This window comes from Sarcophilus harrisii, chromosome 2 (assembly GCF_902635505.1).
Source record: "Sarcophilus harrisii chromosome 2, mSarHar1.11, whole genome shotgun sequence".
In the NCBI taxonomy this organism is placed as follows: domain Eukaryota; kingdom Metazoa; phylum Chordata; class Mammalia; order Dasyuromorphia; family Dasyuridae; genus Sarcophilus; species Sarcophilus harrisii.
The window spans coordinates 324,085,854-324,104,660 of NC_045427.1; positions in this window are offsets into that span (position 1 = coordinate 324,085,854).

Consider the following 18,807-nt stretch of genomic DNA (forward strand, 5'->3'; position numbering starts at 1 on the left):
CATGTTTGCAGTTATCTGGTGGAATACCAGGAAAATACAAAGAAAGATCAGTCACCCTTCTGGTGCCTTAATTAATGCGTATACTTTATGATAGGCTGTGTTTACTTTGGAAACTTGGCCAGTTCCTGGAGCAAAACATAATCCTAAAGGAAGAAACAAATCTTCTCCTTGGTAAACCTCTTGTGATGGAGCATTCTATACTTAGGAGGCTGCTATGTCTCAAGACTCATGTATCAAATGACAATATTTAATGCAGTGCCATTTTCAACCTATAAAAATCCCTTAGTGAAATGGACGTTAAGGATTTGGGGCTAGGAAGTCTTTTATAAACTTGCCTAGCGAGGGCTGTCACTAGAAACTCTGAATAATTGTGACCATGAGTCCTCCCAGCCAAGGAATTCAGATGTTGGTGCTTCTTTCAAGTGGTGATGATTTATTTGTATGTTGTTTGTGTGTTTGTTATAGTGGCCACTGTTTGGTAATTGGGTATTACTTTTGTGCTATGAGTTTCCTCTTCCTTAGATCTTATTTAAATCAAGGTTCTGACTGGTAATAAACTTGTACCCACCTTTTTTTAAGACTATACCTGTTGAAATGTGAATTCTGAACCTAGATTAAGCTTATAGAGGGCTTCCTAAAGTCTTTCTGCAAAGTCATATCTAAAGGATGAGAATTAGAAACAAATGATTAGGATTTCTAACTTCTATTCCCTTACTTTGTTGTTTATTTACTGGGTGACCTTGCTTTCCCATATCTCTGTTTCATTGTCGATCAAATTCAGAAGCCTGACGACGAGGAGGCTTTGAGGTATGACTAATTTAAAAACAACAATGACCTCCCTTATAAAAATCATAATGCACTTGAGAATAATGGAAATTTGAGATACATATAAAGAGATGTGGCCAAACTAAAGTTAACCCTTCCTAGAGCAAGGAAGAGCAAAGGGAGATGAAGTACTATAAAACAAAGCATGGCATCCTGCTGATAGATCTTGGGTTCATTCTTCTCTGCCACCAATGAAAGGTATAGAAACAGAGCCCCTACTATCTCATTTTTAACCCATGAACACTTTCCTCTGACTTTGTCTTCTGACATTCAGAACATTCAATTGTTTCAGTTAACACACCTGTGTTTTATTACCACAATGAGAATAATTGTTATTCTCCTCCTTGCCACAAAATGTACTCTGGCTATAGTGTGCCCCATGGAATGGGCATGGAGCTGAGCTGCTCCCATGTATGCTCTAGAGTAGGGCTAGAAGTTCTGAGATGTCTCTGTGATGGCAACAGGAGAGGCAGGATGCATCAAAGCTAATTGGCCACTGAACCAAGAAAAACTACTACAACAGACTTTAAGGAGAAAGACAAGTTCAATTTTTCCTCTCTCCTTTCTTATTTGGAGAGACTGGGAGCAGTCTGTGAGACTTTCTCTTGGACTTCCCATGGTAAAGGAATAATAATAATAATAATTAATGTTTACATGGTACTTATTAGGTACCAAACACTGTATTAAGCACTTTACCATTTATTATCCCCATTTTAGAGATAAGGAAACTGAGGCAAACACAATTTTATTGACTTATTCAGGGATAGATAGTATGTATCTGCTGCCAGTTTGGAAATCATGTCTTCTTGACACAAGGTCAAGAACTCTATCCATTGCACCACCTGGTTGCCCCAAGAATCGCTTCTCCCTCCTGGTGGTTGTGGTGGGTGCTTTTATAATAGCATTAGGCAAATAGGTTTCTTGTGCAATCCTGAAGCCAGATCTCTGACCTCTGACTTATATTTATACCTCATATTTTTCTTTCCTTGAATAGAGATACTGAAAAGATAGCTTGAAATGAGTGTTTTCAGCTTTGGAAGAAACTTTATAAATTCAAGAGGTTGGAAGTCTCTTGAGTCCCTTACTTGGAGCTGAATGACAGAAGCAGGAATTTTCATCTACCTCAAAGAAAATGACCAATGACAGGAAGATGAATCAAAACCTTGGCCTGGCTGGTCAGAAGACACAGACCTTGAGAGAATTGTTTGGACAATTCAGGGCCAAGGTGAAAGTGAAATGGCTATTTAGCAATTCCATAAAATATTTAGTCTTTAATGTTTTAACTTCCTTTGAGAACATAACAACCATTATTGGTTACTGCCTCATACTTTAAGTCTTTGTCAACATGTGCTTATGAGTCTTTGATGGTTTACGTATTTATTTTGTTTGGAGGAAATAAATCACTGTCCTCCCTCTGATCTATGTAGTATACTGAATACCTTTCTATTGACTTTTGTGGAGGTCCTAGATGTGAACCAAACCAAAGCTGTAAAGGATTTTCAATGAGGCTCTAGAATAGGGACTTAAAGATCCAGAGGTGATGAGAACAGAGGTTCTCTCTTTAGAATCCAGCCTCTCCTCCAGTACAGAACCTGCCTCCACATGTGTGCACAGATCTGGAGCCCCTTAGTGAGAAAGGGAGCCTTTTCACCCTGAGCCAAACCAGTCCATTACATTATCAGCAAACTTAAAAACAATGAACTATATCTATCTATGGTATATCACAGCTATAAACTTATATTCCTCAGGTTGGTACGAGGATAAATCATTAAATTGACATGTCCATCTTTTTCTTTAACCAGAAGTCTTATCCTAATCTAAACTCTAACCTGTAATGTTCTTTCTCTAAAGTGTAATATTTTCTGGGAGCAGGTTTCTTGCAGGGCTTCTGGAGGCAGTCTTCATTTCAGTTCAGTGTAATCACCCCAAATGCAGTCAAGAATTTAAGGTCCAAATCCTTTATTGTCTCCTTCAAAATCTTATCTCCCTTCACTTGGGGCTTGGCTAGTTTTCTGGAGCCCTTCTGAAGCCCTTCTGGATCTTGGTTTCATTGTTCTCCACCGGACAGCCTGCCACCACTTTTCTGTCTTCCTTCATTCTGCCTGACTGCTGTCTCTGGCTTCTGAATCTCCCGGAGTCAATCCTGGTTGAGGTTCCTAGCTTATATATGCTCTCTTAAAGGTGTGAATCTTGTAGAACTCTAGTAAATACTAAGTACATAATCATTGTTTCTATCAATTCCAGTGACTTAGCACCTTGTAAGAATCCTAACACTAACCCATGGAATTCTGATTCTTCTAGCTACTTTTTTGAACTTTCCAATAGAAACACTGTAAAGCTATATGCTATTAATTAGGAAGTGTAAAAGAATTTTACCTTACTGCAGTGAGAGTCCATTTGAAATTCATCATGGTTTCATTATTTTCTCTGGCTCCATTCAATAGTACATAAATAAGAGTAGAAGGCTGCAGATGGCAGGAATAATCTAAGGTTGGACTTAATAAGGCATGATTAGTAATAGGATAAGTATACAGGTACCTGTAGAGTTTAATTGATTTACCAAAGAATCAAGACAAAACAGGGAGGAGAGAATGGGGTGATAGCCTAGAAAAGATCTGAAGGAAGGATAAAAAAAGGGAATATGGCTTATAAAGCAGAGAGAAAGATGGAATGACAAAAAATTATAACCAGATAAAGCAATGTTGAAGTTCAAGAGCATTGAACTGATTGGCAATGGAAGGTATAAATGTGTCAGGGATGGTGGGCCTATTCTTCACAAAGGCTGCTTTCAATAAATAATGGTTTTGGAGATTTCCAAGCAGATTTGGTATCCTGAATATGTTCATTCTATGGGAATGTTCCATGGATTTTGTACCTATCTTGGGGTCTCAATGAGAGTCTTCACATAATCAAAGTCTGAAACAAAAGCTTTATCCCTATAATAATATTAACTCATTTTAGCAACATTTAAAGATTTACAAAGTGCTTTCCTTATAACCAATCTATGAGATAGGTCTTATTAATAGCCACAGGCAGCTTCCTTCAGACTGGGATAACTACTGGCTTCATGCACATGCTAAGTAAGATATCACCTTGGATCAAACTAATGATTTGCCCTTTTGGAGGTTGAAGACATGATTTAAATCCATTAAAAGCTATGTTTAGTCCCTAACATCATGGTGGTACAGTGGATAGTGTCTGATGTGAAGACAGGAAGACCTGAATTCAAATGTGACCTCAGACACTAGCTGTGTGATTCTGGGCAAGTCACTTCACTCTGTCTCAGTTTCATCATCCATAAAATGATATGGAGAAGGAATCTTTGCCAAGTATCTTTATCCAAAAGGGGTAAAGGAGAGTCAGATATGGCTGGAAAAAAAGTGACTGAACAACAGCAACTAAATCATGATAATAAAGTTAGCCATTTAGTATTGGATGTTGAACTTTATGATAAAAAAAATCAGAGTTGGAGGACATTTCAGAGATCATCTTATTCAAATCCTTTAATTTGAGGAAGATAAACCTAAAATGGATGCATGATTTGCTAACAGTGGATAAGTAGCAGTCAGAAATCGATCCTTAATCTTAATACAGTACCTCAGAATATCACTCTATTGTTCCATTATGCTGGCAACAATGTGTAATTTATTGACCCTGGCAGTAACCACTTTCTGTCTTGAAAACAATGTTTACTAGAGCCCTGGTCTTGGAGTGCATATGGCATCCAATGCTGCTCTGAATATAGTTACTGTGATAGGTTATGGCTTCTCTCATAGGTAGGTAGGATTCCCATGAATTGGAATTTTCCCCTGACCAGAAGCTACAGAGGAAGCCCAGATTTATCCTTCCAAGACTGCAAAGGTTTTCAAAAGCAATTTAAGTGTGCTATCCTAAAGACAAGAATCACTTCTCTCCTCATAATTGCAAGCATCCTGAAGAGTTCATTATTGGTTCTGTACTCCTCCCCACAACATACTAAAAAAATATCAGGGGAGATATTCCTTGCAGATCCTGGTGAGATTTATGTTGTCCTTATTTGTAATGGTTATCTACTAAAGCCTTTGTGATTAATGCCTTATAGAAAGATTGTATTGAACTTACTAGAGGCAATAGAAAATCAATCGGTTAAAAACAGTGGATTTTTTTTTTTCCTCTTATGCTTCTCATTTTTGTACCTTCCTCCCTCAACAAACTCCTCTTGTAGGAGAAAAAGTACACCAATTATAAAAGTGGAAAAAAGTCCCTGGAACTATCTTTGAAAGGGAGGGGGCTTCCTTTTCTCTCCCCCCCATTTCATTTCCTACAGTGACAAGTACTAGAACTCTGATTTGTCTTTCAAAGAGATTGTGGATTAGAGACAAGTAGTTTGATGGAGTGCTAGTGATATGGTTTGCAGTCCAGAAGACCTGGGATCAAATAAAGCCTTTCAAACTTATTCTTTAAGTGGACAAATCATTTAAATTCTTTATGTCTCAGGTACTTTTCTAAGACATCTCCTCAGTCGTATAGGTAAGGTGGTTGTTCTTCAAGTATGAAAAATCCTTCTCTAGAAGCACTAAGCCCTGAAAACTCGGATGGGAAACCTGAAATGCTACACACTCATTCTTTGAATGCTTAACAAGAGATTTGACTTAACTCTTTACATAGTCCCATTGAAAAATCCCAGTCTCCTCCCTTACAGTGTAAGTTTCCAGAGGGGAAAGATTATTTTTACCTGTCTTTAGATACCAAGTGTTTAGAACCACATAGTAATCCCTTAATAAATGCTTTTTGGCTATTTGAAAGAAACAACATTGAAAGGCCAACCACAGAAGAGGCATTTCCAAAATGATTCTGGTGCAGTGTTTCAGCTCACTCCTTGCTGTTACCCTCTCAGAAATTGTTTCTTCATCTTTAACTCTTCCTTTGTAGATAATTTACAATCTGGTGTATGGTAAATAGACATTCTACAAAATTACCATCATATAGTCAGTCTCTGACTTCACTTATAAATCATTCACTTAATCTATTCTATGATTTTTCGCAACAAATGCAGCTACTCTTTTAGTATTCTCAGCCTATATTCTTTCATCTCCTTTCCCTGAGACTTGAGAGATTCCAGAGAGAAACAGAGAGGCAATATACCCTAATGCTTGCTATGAGTTTTTTTTTCCTGTTCTGTAGCTATCTGCCCGTCATCATTTTTCTTTCTTTTTGCTTCTTCTAAGGCAAGAAGTCAACTTGCAGAAGGCTCAATTGAGCGTCATTTGTTTCTACAGATTTTTTCTTTCTCCAGATTTAACAATGTTCTCACTTGAGAGGACTAGGAGCACACTGGTGTTCAAGGTGCACAAAACTGCTGACCTGGGTGAGGCTACTCATACTTCAGCTCCTTAAACTGATTTATCTGTTTTCTTCCTCACTTGACTTGACAATCAAGAATTCAGCCTCACAAACCATATCTTTTGTTCCCCTCAGTTCCTGTATCAGCAGCTATCTCCTACCAACTCTTGGCAATCTGGTCAAAGGTGCTGCAATCAGGCAGACCACAAATTTGTTGGTTGATTGTTTCCACCATGAGATTCTTCTTTCCTAATTGGTAACTCTCTCCCTGAGAGGGTTATTTCAGAAAGGATCCAAGCCATCCTTCATTTCACTGAAGTCAGGCCTGGACTCTCTTCTGTCTTCTTCTCTTGGCTAGCATTGTCCTTCCTTCACTCCACTTCCATTTTCCAGCTCACTTTTATGTATTGCCTTTTTTCATTAGAAAGTAAGCTTCTTATACATAGGGATTGTTTTGCATGTTCTTAGCACAGAGATTATCACATAATAAATACTTAATAAATGCTCCCTTGATCACTCTATCTACCTATCTATAAATCTTTTTGTGTCATAGATCTCATTTGCAGCCTGGAAAAATCTTTTAATCATTTCTCAAAATAATATTTTAAATACATTAAAATACATAAGATCTCATAGGAAATCAAAGATTAAGTGAAAATAATGATGTAAATATTTTTTCTTTTTTTTTTTATTTAATAGCCTTTTATTTACAGGATATATACATGGGTAACTTTAAATATTTTTTCTTATCCAAATTCAGGGACCCTCTGAAATCTGCCCATAGACTTCTTAGCCCTAAGGTTTAAGAATCACTTGTCTAAAGTTTTCCCCTTGGTATGGATTCCCTAGAACACATATAGCATTTAAAACCACCGTAATCAGGAAAAGAATGTTTTTGGCTTACATGAATAAACTGCATTTCATTAAAGCAGCAAAAAGTATTAAGCAGAAAATATTAATGCTATACAGTTAACAGATGTAAAAATACACACACACATATCTGTGGCTGAGTGGATATTCATTGTTTAAATGAGTTTATAAGGCCCTGGGGACTTAGAAACCTCCCAGATAGTCTTGGATGCTGGATGGAGAACATGGCTCTCTGAGTTGGCTGACAGATATATGACATTTCTGGCTGCTGAAGAGAATGACAAAACCCTACCCCTTTGCACATTACTTATTATTGGATATATGGTGAAATATACCATCTCTGGGAAGAATATGAATGGTTCTGTTGTCTAAGGGCAAATCTTCCCTAGAAAGATTACACAGAAAGTTAGAATTGCAGAGTTGGAAAACCTTCAGAATCCATCGTCAACCCCACTTCCAGAGAATGGATCCCTGCTTCCACTTCCTTAACACCTGGTCATTCAGCTTCTACTTTAGCTTCTCTAATAACAGGAAAATTGTTATCTCTCAGAGAAGCTCAGACTAGTAACAGTACCTAAAATCAGACACTTCCAAGAGACTCTAGTATCCCAGTCCCTCTTTGGAATATGATATCCATATATTTATATCTACATCTCTCTCTCTCTCTCTCTCTCTCTCTCTCTCTCTCTCTCTCTCTCTCTCTCTCCATACACATGCCTATTTTTTCTTATATATAAGCTAGACCTGAGATTTTAATTTTCAGAGATCATGATTTCCCATGATTCTCAGACATATAGCAAGAGTAGAGAGATAGCATTAAATAGATGGGCTTTTGTGGCACTGTGGAGTAAGGGATCATTGAAAATACTCCATAATTTCCAAAATTGGAATCAGTTTATTCTATTCAATTCTGGCCCCAGCTCACCATCCATCTGTAACATTTCTCCAAGATTTAGGTACTTATAAGCTTGAAGGACAGTTGAAAGACATATGGTAGGTATAAGGGGGCTGTAGCATATACTAACAGTAATTTCTTGTAAGAATTGGCAAGATCATAAATAGAGGAGTTCTGATCTTGAGTCAGGAAAGCCTAGGTTCAATCACATCTCAGACATGTACACAGTCACTGTGAAACCAGGGACAAGACATTTTATTTCTCTTATCTTCAGTTTACTCATTTGTAAAATAGAGATAATAGTATTTGTACTTACTTTTCATAGAAAGACAGAGACAGATAATTAAGTTATTATTAATAAATTATTAAGGGCAATAAATACTTATATCAAGTGCTATGCTAAGCTCTGGGGATATAAATTCAAGCAAAAAAGAAAGACCATTTTTGACCTCCAGGAATTTATATAATGGCGTAAAACAACATAAAATGATTCTAAAAAGAGACTGGAGCAAGGTCTGGGGGAATCATGGTCAAGTCAGGATTGATGCTATTTAAATATTAGTTATTATTGCTATACATAACCAGAAAAAAAATATGGACTGCTCATATAGTGAGTGAAAGACTTTAAAAGAAGGGCTATATTGGTAGTGGCTCTGGTATCTATAAAATATGACCAAAAAACAGGAAAAAAAAACCCTAATAGTGTTGGGTTGAATTATGGAGGAATTATGAAAGGCATGAAAGAATCAGACAGAATGAGAAGTCATGAATGGGTTTTGTTCTGAAGAGGTAGAAGGAATACCCTCTGCTAATGAGATTATGGGTCTTCTGAAATATTGAAATACAGACCAGGCTCTCTCTGGTACATTATTTTCCAGGTGCCCTTTGAAAAATTCACACATGAAATTGTCAGTTCCAAAATAGTTCCTGGTACTTTCAGAAGCACAGTTGGCACAATGTTTTCCTGGCTATGTTCAGGTCACACAAGGTCAGATTGCATTGTGAGATTTGTGAAATAACTGAAAGGATCTCTCAGCAGAGTCCTCACCGCCTCAGCAGAAGCATAATTTTGTTATTAAATGGTTTTGTTACTACTTTCAGAAATAATCATGCATAGTGATATTCATTTTGTGGGAAGTCATTGCTGAAGTGGGGAAATTGAAGGCCAATTCTCTGTAGGCTGTCACTGCCTCAAAAAATGCTTAAATCTTAGAGGAGAAACAGAAAGTATGTCTAGAGAGGTGATTAGATTGGGAGTAATTAGATTGGGAATTGGGTGAGTAAGAGGGAGAAAGTAGGATGGAGGCTGGAGAGACAGACGGGGCTGGGGGGTGACCTATTTGGTGGCAAGAACAATTAGGTCCCGTTATTGCCACTGGGCCTATTCAGACAGGACAGGGAGGCCAAAGACTGAGGGATGACCTTCTACTAAGTATTCACATAGCTCTTTTGCCTCCCTTTCTCCTGCCCCCTTCTTTCCTTCTCCCCAAGGACAGTGTATCCTTTCCCAAGGCTTATCTCTGTTGTTTAAAGTTAGATTTATCATTTCTATTTGATTAGTTCAAACTAGCTAGATATATAAAGCAATCAATTATAGCTGTTTCTGATCTCGGTTTCATTGTTATGAAGTCAGAAAAAAAGAGGCTGTGACAGTGAAACATAGAGGCAACAGTGAAAGGAACAGAGAGGATAGAATCTCTTACTCTAAATCATCTTGAAGGAAGTTTTTTTTTCCTACTTCCTTCTACCCCCCAATACTACTTAAGGGCTCAGAAACTAAATGATGAAGAATCTTATTGATACTGACTTTAAGATCTTTATAAATTTCCCAGAATAAGACACCATGAAAACCCAGACTTCATAATAGCCCCCTGGGTACAATGAGTTAAAATAGTCTTAAGAGATTGGAGGAAGCAGGAGCTTGATAAGTATGAGGGTATCCCTAGCAAGTTTATTTCCTTCATCATTCCCTTCTGGAAGATTCATGCCTTGTGACCTTAAGGGGAAAAAGAGATGTGAAGAAGCATAAATATGTAAGTATAAAGCACCTACTATGTGCCAGGCATTGTGCTAAGGGCTCTATCTCATTCGATCCTCACAACAATCCTGGGGGTAGGTTCCATTATTATCCCTATTTTACAGTTGAAAAAACTGAGACAGAGATTAAATGTCTTGACTAGGGTCATATAACTAGGAAGCATCTGATGTCACATTTGAACTCAGGACTTCCTGACTTTATTATAGATAAAGCTCCTCAAGGAACAAAATAAAGGCATTGATCTTCCTGCCTATTAAGGGAAAAATTGAGAACGGATGACTCCTCCCAGGTGAAGGTGGGAACCAATCCAAAGGGAGGAAAGCTGATCTGCTGACCTAAGTACCTCCAACCCCATACCCTGCCCTGGCTGCTATTAGCCCACTTGTCAATAATATGGCTTACTTTGAATTTTTTTTAATAGTAGTGTTAGTGTATTTGTTCTAATCTCCCTTACTGGGTCACCCTTAAGATTCATAGTATACATTTCAGTCATGAGTCAGTCAATAAAGATTTATTAAATGCCTACTGTGCACCAGACTCTGTGAGAAGCTCTGAGAGACACAGGCCAGGATCAGATGTGCAGGGCTGGCTCCATGATAGAGTGAAAGGACGAAGATCAAACTCAGAACTTGGCTTAGCAGGGATGCTCCTTAAGCAACTGATCTAAAATTGGATCATTCATTAGCTTCAAGTGGGTCTGAGCATGCACTGAGCTTATAAACCCCCATTTACCCTGTCACTGAAGAAGTAGCAAGACACCCCCTGACCCAATCCTGTCACGGAGATTCAATAGCCTGTCTTGCCCTCTCCGAAGAGTCTATAACAAGTGATCTTTAAATGCCATAAGAACAGGGTTGGGGCCCTTGACAGACCACTTTTGAAAGCCTGCCAACTCTTGTCCCAGCACACTACCCACAGGACTCAGAGTGCAATATAAGGACAGCAAGTTCAAATGGGAAGAAATTGTGGGTCTGTGATGCCATGTGTCAGAAGCAGCACGTTTGCCTTTTCCAGGCTTTGTGGCATGTGGTTGATTGCCTTCCTGGTTTAATCCTCAGGAAAGCAATATTGCTTGGCTCCTCCTCTAGGACCCTCAAATTCCCTTTAATCCAGTTACACAATTGATTTTTCAGAGCTCCTGAGTTACAATGACACCAGATCACCCGCCTCCATCCACTCCATTCCCACAATATTATGGACTCCTCATGGTACATAGTAAGCTAATCCTCAAGGTTCCCCCTCGGCATCCTCCTTCCCTTTGAACAAAAAAGAAAAAAACATAAAACTGAGAAGTTGTATATTTCCCATCTTATTTCATCAATCTGGAGGGTCCCTGAGGGCAGACTAGGTTTTGGGGTATGTTTTTTATTACAGTGCCTAGTTCTACAAATATTAAATCAATAAATCTTTTTCATGTTCTTCCTTTCCAATATCTGATTATCTCTCTCTCTCTCTCTCTCTCTCTCTCTCTCTCTCTCTGATACCTCGAGAACAAATGTGATAGGTACTTTGGGTATCAGGAATGATCTCATACATAGGTCCTACATCCACAATTCATGCAACACACACACACAAACACATCTTAATTCTACAGCTCTCACCACCACTCAAACCAATAATAGTTTTCTTTCTTTCTTTTTTTTTTTTTGCAAAATAATATGTAAATACCAACAAAAGAGAACAGAATTTGTCCAGCATGAATGTTTGTAAATGTACCCCAGGATCTTGCACAATAAATATATTGCAAAGGGAAAAGAAAGGAAAAGGAGAGAAGAATAAGGTCTTACTGTAAGATCAGGATATCTGAGATAGTAGTGTCTTTGCAAAGGACCCCAATAACCTCAGAGCTATAGTGTATGGGAACCTGAAATCTGAGGTGACCTGGCTCTACTGTGTCTGAGTTAAAAAAGGCCTCTGTCACTTATGTGTCTCGCTCCCATCTCTGGAGAATTCTTCTAATTTAGCTAGATTTGACCTGTTAGAAAGAAACTGGCTAGTCCTGATACATTATGTTACAGTGGCTTCTCTTTTCTTCCCCTTTACCAAACTGGGTCAGGATTCATGGAATCAGGTGAATGAACAACACAAAAGGGACCAGTTTTGGATAGGAACTCTATCTTCCCCCCTGGCCATAGGCTCTGAGGTGGACTCCATTCTTCTTAGTACTGCAATATTTTTGCCAGTAACCTTGGGGGAAGGGAACCACCTTTTAACTCTGCTCATGGGGAATCTTGTTAAGCTAATGGAATCTATTTCCTGTGCTTTCCTTTAGCTGAAAAAAAAAGCAGTACATCACATTTCGAAAGATTAGCTGGGCCAAATCATTTTCCTCTTAAATAACATTTTTCCTCCTGGTTGCATTTTGGATCAGTAGCTAATGCACATTAGTTTCCAATTTTCCCACAGCCATTCTCCAGTAGTGCAATATTAGCTCTTTGTCTTAGGGATATTTCATTTCCTCAATCAGGTTAGATCAAACAAGCCTCTCCTGCCAGCAAACAGAAAGGCAGTAGTGCTGTGTCTCTGAACTAATTTGCACTAGCAAAACTGATCCAGCCTTCCTCCAGTGTCTTAATTAGGAATCCTAATCCTTTTGATTTAAAACAGAAGAAATAGGGGACATGGTAAGGGGCTCTGAGCATATTTACTTAACATGGACAAACAGAGTTTTAGAAGGTCCACTCAATATACAATGTCAACACAGATATTTGTTCCATTCTTCCTAATAATTTTTACAGGATGAAGTGTGGCTCAAGGTTACATTTTGCATTCTGTTTCATTTAAAAGAGATAGTTGTTTCAAGTCTAAATATTGAAAAACAGTTTCCAACACTTAGCTTTCATTTTTCTTGTGTGATTTAAGTCTTGAGTTGCCCAAAGTATGATCACAAGATGGATTCCACTTTACTCAATGCTATTTTTAGCTTTCTCACTGGCTATGTGAAATTGAATTAGCAAGCATTTTTAAAGAATATACTACATGACAGGCATCATGTTCTAATAAAAGTTTTTATAGAGTACAGGGAGAGAGGAGGAAAATAATAATCGGGAAAATCTTTAAGCATACTGAAATATTCTTATCATAATCATATGCCACAGTTATGATTTCACAATAATATTGAGGACCAAAACATGATTAGGATGAACTTGGTCTGTCTTTTTTTTATTGCCCATCTCTCTTTGCCCCTTTTAAAAACCAGTGCTAAAAGCCCTAAAATATTTTCAAGAGTCAGAAGACCATCTGGAGTGAGATTTTATGCAGAAATACCCCAATACCAGAATTCCAAATCCTATCTAGGATTTTATGGGTAAATTTATTCTGCAAGTCCTCTAAGCTTTAAATTTTGCAATCAATTAACCAATCAGTAAGCAGTGATTCAACATTTACTCTGTTTTTACATCTGTAGAACAGAGGATACAAAGGCAAAAATGAAACCTTTCCTTGTCCTGAAGGAGCTTTTATTTTGCCAGAGAAGATCTCTTAATGCTAGAAATGATGCAGAGAAAATAATATATACAATTATCCTTTCTACACTGTGGCTTTTCCCATAACAGTTTTAATATATCACTGGTCAGCATAAGAAATTAAATGGGTATTTTGGGGAGAGTTTTGTGGAAGATGAAGGTTTAGAAACTCAGAAATACATAACATATATATATGTGTGTAATATATACATATATGTGTATATATAGTATTGTATAATATCAACACATTTATCTTTTAATTATTAATAATTCAGACATCTGTGGTATGAAGAGAAAGCTGAAAAATTTTATATCTTTTTCTAAATGGAGTGAGGTGCTACCTCCTTAATTCTCATGATATGTGTGGTTTCAAATTGTCCTCCAAAATGATTGGATTAGTTGAGCATACATTATTAAAAAAGAAGAAAGTGCATAAAATAGGGAAACAGAGAAAGGATACTTACTCAGGGGCAAGGCAGCTGGTGAAGATAAAGAAAAGTGCAGAGAACTAAGCAGAAGTGAAATGGAGCCCTCCTAAAATAATGGCTCTCAAAAATGGAAGTAGCTATCAAATATATAGGTATATATGTGTGTATAACAACCTATCAAATTGCTATTATGAGTGACTTATATAGAGGCTGAACTGTTGCTGACCTAATGTCTCTATCAAAGAGCTCATTAATAGTTGAACAGTTTGTATTTTTAATTTCTCTCTTGCTGGTGTTAGTCATTTTCAGTCTTGTCAGACACTTTGTGATCCCTTTTGGAGTTTTCTTGGAAAAGATTCTGAAATAGTTATTTCCTTCTACAATTCATTTTACAGATGAGGAAACTGAGACAAGCAGATTCAAGTGACTTGCCCAAGGTCACACATTAAGAAATGTCTGAGGTCAGATTAAATTCAGGAAGATGGGTTTTCTTGATTCTGGACCAGCACTTTATCCATTGTGACTCCTCTATACAAAGAAAGATATAAATACTAAGTAATTTGGGCAGAGAGGAGAGTAGTAATTATTAGGGGATGGGGAAGGTCATGGATTAGGAAATGCTTCTTGCAATAGAACCTGAGCAGATCCTTGAAGAATACCAAGTATTCCAAGAGGTAGAGATGAAAAAAAGGACATTCTAGGCTTGTGAGACAGCCCAGCTGGAAATGGAATGTCATACATAGAGAACAGAAAAAAAAATCATTGTGGATGCAGTGTAGAATGGATGAGAAGGATTAATATGAAATTACTTAGAAAGGTAGGTAAAAGCTAGACCAATAATAGTTTAACATGCCAAATAGAAGAGCTTGTATTTTATGTTAGAGGTTATTGTTATTTGTCCTTCATTTTCGAAGACCACCATGATGTTAGATAATGCTGTGAAATGCAAGTGGATTTAATTGAGGGAGGGCTATGCAAAGCTTCCTGCTTTACTCTTTCCTGGGGAGCCATCTGGGTCCAGTGGCAAAATCAATTCCGTATCTGTGATTAAGGATAGGTATGAAATGAGGCAGAGAATGGCTTCTTTTACCTAGTTAAAAAAAATCAGTCTGGTAAAGGAAGACCCTCAGGGTGAAATCTGGGTAATGTAAAACCAGAACATATCAATGAAAACTTTATTTAAAAAATCTAAATGTGGTGGTTTTATTATTCATGATGGTGAAATACTTTGCTTAAAAACATTTTTACAGATTTGATCCATCTTGTTCTTTTCTCATTTTCATATTTTAATGACCTTGGAATGACTTTTCTTAAGTTGGTGCTTCATCAAGTATTCTGGAAACTTGTTTTTCTCTCTATTGCTTTTTGCTGTTTTAAGATGATACTTAGAGGCAATAGGAAATCACTAAAACTTCTTGCGCAGAAGATGACATTATTAGATTCATCCCCAAGAGATTTGTCTCTATCACTATGCCTGCATCATTTCTAGCACTAAGAGAATGCCTTGATGCTCTTAAATATTATTAGAAAATTATTGACACTTGGGAACAGTTTCACATATCATGAAGCCTCAGGCATTTCTCTATTACCATCATACCAAGAGTAGTCTAATACTCTTTTGTTATTTTTTACTTGTCAAATCAGATGGTTGGGTTTTTTTTCCTCTTCAGTCTTCATCCTACATATCCATATCACAACTCCAAATTATCCTGGTTTCCTTTCTCCCTTTGTTTCTCTTTCTCCCTTCCTTTCCCTCTTCCTCTCCCCATATCAGCTCCTATAAAATAAATTATTGTGCAGATGACTCCCAAATCTATATTTTCTACCCTATCCTCTCCCTTGAATTTCAGTCCTATAGAATCAATTGTTTGTTGGATATTTTAAATTGGATGTCCTGGAGACATTATAAATTCTACAAGTTGAAAGTAGAACTATTATTTTTGCCTGTAAACCTCCTCTCTTCTAAACTTGCCTATTTCTGTTTAATAATCATTCTTCTATAATTCTTAGAAGTTATAACCTTGACTTTTAACTTTCGCTCACTCTATATATACAGTAACTTGCCAAATCTTGCAATTTCTACTTCTATAACCTCTTTTCTGCCTGACTCCTTTTCACTACTCATATAGCTTTCACCTTATTTCAGATCCATAGCCTGTATCACCTAAGTTATTACAATAACTCTCTAAATGGTCTCACTGCCTCAAGTTTCTTCCCACTTGAGTCTGAATCCTTCACAATCTGTCAACTTGATTCCTTAAACATAGATCTAATCATGACACTCCCCTATTCCATAAACTCTCTTTTGATTCTAGAATAAAATACCAACTCTTCTTCTTAACTTTTAAAGACCTTTATACTCTGTTCTCAACCCATTTTTCTAGCCTCAAAGTATGTTGTTGTGTCTCAGTACTTTCTATTATCCAGCCCAATTGGATTTTTCTCTGTTACTTATACATGGAACTTCATCTTTCATTTCTATGCCTTTGTACTGGCTGTCCCCCATGCTTAGAATATATTCCATCTTCATTCCCATACTTCACAGAATCCCTCTCATTTTTTAATATACAGTTCAAGCATCAGTTTCTAAGGCTTTCCTGATCTCTCCCAACTGCTAGTATACATCTTTGTCATTAATTTAATTGTTACCTTGTAATTGTAATTATTCTATTTATAGTTATTTTATAGAATTGTAACTGTATATATACTCTATCTATGTATCTATGTATCTGTCTATTTATAAAACTATTGTCTCCCCATTAAAATGTAAGCTACTTAAGAATAGGGATAGTTTCATTCCCTTTATTTGCATCCTTAGCACCTATAAGAGTGTGAGACATTTGATAAATTCTTGCTGATTTATTATCAGGATATAGACAGGAATAAAGATTTTTAGTCAAATAGAAGAAAAAATTTTAAAATTGGAAAGATTTTGCTAATTGAAATTCATGAATAGGGAAATATATTCTTGAAAGAGCTTCACACACCAGTGAGGTTAAATTGGAAGATAGCCACACCACCATATAATGGATTCTTCTGGATTCACCAAAAGGTGATAGAGGAGAAAAGAAAGTAAAAGGGAGTATCAGGAGCTTCTTAGCTGGAATCAGGAATGCTAGGAAGGCAATTAATGTTACTCTTCTTATTAGCTTTTCCAGTCTAGGTAGAATAAATAATAAGATGAAGAGAGACTCTAGAATCACACTCATAACATAAACACCTAATGTTATGAAAGACATTTAGGAACTGAGGCTGAGATTAATTAGATAGGAGTAGTTTCATGGGTTCCAGGGACACTGAGCAGAATGGGAGACTATTATTTAAAACTTCTTCCCCCTATTGAATATGTGTAGTTGAATTTGAGTAAATCAGAGGTTCTTAACCTATTTTTGTGGGATGGAAGGATTTAAGGGCAAAGATCCATTTTAGACATCTTGAGTTTGGAATGTTTTGATTTGAATTGTCCAAGAAATTGGTGATATGGAACTGAAAATCAGGAGCGAGAATAAGGCAGGATATATAGATCTGAGTGTCATCTACATGACAGCTTATTCTATTGGACATGAATGGTGAGGGAGAAAGTATATCTCTGAGTGTGTGAGGGGGTAGGAGGGAGGGAAGGAGTAAAGGGGGTAGAAGAGACAGAAAGACAGACAGAGACAGAGATAGACAGAGAGACAGAGACAGAGAGAGACATAGAGAGAGAGAGAGAAGGGGGGAGGAGGATGAGGAAGAGGACAAGAAGAAGGAGAAGGAGGAGGAGGAGGAAGAGGAGAAGAAGAAGAAGAAGAAGAAGAAGAAGAAGAAGAAGAAGAAGAAGAAGAAGAAGAAGAAAGAAGAAGAAAGAAAGAAAGAAAGAAAGAAAGAAAGAAAGAAAGAAAGAAAGAAAGAAAGAAAGAAAGAAAAGAAGAAAAAAGAAGAGGAGGGAGAGAATGAGGGAGGAAGAAAGAAAGAGAGAGGGAGAAAAGGGGAGAGAGAGAGGAGAGGAAGAGGAGGAATTGGAGAAGGAGAGAGAGGAGGATGGGAAAGGAGGAAGAGGAGGAGTTGAGGACCTTAAGGTAGAACCCAATCCTGGCCTGCCTAAACAGAAGTGAACATAGGTTAATAGACAGAGACACAGCCTGTCTGCTTATTCCTCATAGCATTAGGGACTTCTCTAAGAGACAGAATTAATTCATTATTCTCTTTTGGATCCTTCCAGTAAACTTAAATCAGGGTGGTTTCTAGCATCTAACTGGGGTCTGTCAGAACTAAAGTAGAAGGTATTGTACAAAGAAAAAACAACAGAGAATCATTAAGACCACAACCCAGAAGGTGAGATGGAAGATATTGAATTGAAGTAGAAGGTAGATTCTAGTTCTAGCCATTCCAACCAGGATAAAAGGAACATCAAGATTGCAGAGGAGGAGGTAGGACTTGCCCAAGTTCTCCCCCAAACTTCTCCAAATACCTTTTAATAATGACTCTAAACAAATCCTAGAGCGGCAGTACCCAAAAAGATGGAGTAAACTGTTTTCCATCCCAGGATAACTTGGAAGCTGTATCACACCAAGGTGAGAGTGGAACACAGTCTCACACAGGTCTCCAGGTGCAGACTGGACCCCAGCAAACCAGGAATAGGCACAGGGGTAACCAAATCAGTAGCAGTTATAGTGGTTTACCCTCTCAGCCCACAGAAGTCAAAGACAATTTAGAAGGTTATCAGGAAAGATTGGTCACATCTGTGCTACAGTCTAGAACAGGTCATGTCAGCCCAGCCCCTGCCCCAGCAAACCAGGAGCAAAGCTTGGGAGCCACTGAATTAGAAACAGTAGTGACAGCTTTTGGAGCTCTCAGTCCATAGAGGGAAAGAGGCTGGACAACTGGTTAGAAGGAGATTAGGGGGTATCTTTTGAGACAGGACTTAGTTATTTTATGCATACTGGGATCTGGGTCACAGTCCTAGGGAGCAGTCCTCGATAAGGA